Source organism: Octodon degus, unplaced genomic scaffold (genome assembly GCF_000260255.1).
Source record: "Octodon degus isolate 3935 unplaced genomic scaffold, OctDeg1.0 scaffold00048, whole genome shotgun sequence".
In the NCBI taxonomy this organism is placed as follows: domain Eukaryota; kingdom Metazoa; phylum Chordata; class Mammalia; order Rodentia; family Octodontidae; genus Octodon; species Octodon degus.
In genome coordinates, this window is record NW_004524624.1 from 8,791,992 (window position 1) to 8,792,829 (window position 838).

Consider the following 838-nt stretch of genomic DNA (forward strand, 5'->3'; position numbering starts at 1 on the left):
AATTCTCTATATGGTTAGATTTCTAAATTTCTTTGTAAAAATATGTAAATGCTTATTTCTAGTTTTTTAAAATTATTTTTCCTTCATATTCTGTAAGGACTTAAAGTTCAACATATCAATATTTGATGGAAAAATACCTGTTCCATGATATGCCAAAGATGTTTGATATTTAGACAAATAGGGTAAACCGAATTGCATATATTGCAAGTTAATAATAAGCTTCTCGGAGCCACCATCGCCATGTCTTCCGGGGCCAGCGTGAGCGCCCTGCAGCGCCTAGTGGAGCAGCTCAAGCTCGAAGCCAGCATGGACAGGATCAAGGTTTCCCAGGCAGCTGCAGAACTGCGGCAGTACTGCATACAGAATGCCTGCCAGGATGCCCTGCTGGTCGGTGTTCCAGCAGGCAGCAACCCCTTCCGGGAGTGCAGGTCCTGTACTTTACTCTGAAGACCGTCAGGAAGAAGTTCATTGAGGAATCCCTTCAAGCACAATGATGAACGACTCCCTTCAAGTTTCAAGAAAATGCTTTTGTTTCATCAAAAGACTTTTAGATATTTCACACCTTTCTTGTGGCCAGGCCCAGAAGCCAAATTTCTACAAAAGTTAATAATTTTCTACTCAAATAAGAAAAGTGAGTGAAGGAATAGAGGTTTTGTGTTTTTTTTGTTTTGTTTTGTTTGTTTGTTTTTTGTGGAACCGGGGATTGAACTCAGAGCCTCACGCTTGCCAGGGAAGTGCTTATTCCACTGAGCCATCTCCCCAGCCCTAGAGTTTTATTTTTATTTATTTATGTATGTATGTATGTATGTATGTGTGTGTGTGTGTATGTGTGTGTGGC

General features: G+C 40.7%; 1 pseudogene; it reads left to right on the forward strand.

The window, feature by feature from the left end:
- Window positions 1-230: 230 nt before the first annotated feature.
- LOC101564706 lies at window positions 231-447 on the forward strand (annotated as a pseudogene).
- Window positions 448-838: the final 391 nt, after the last annotated feature.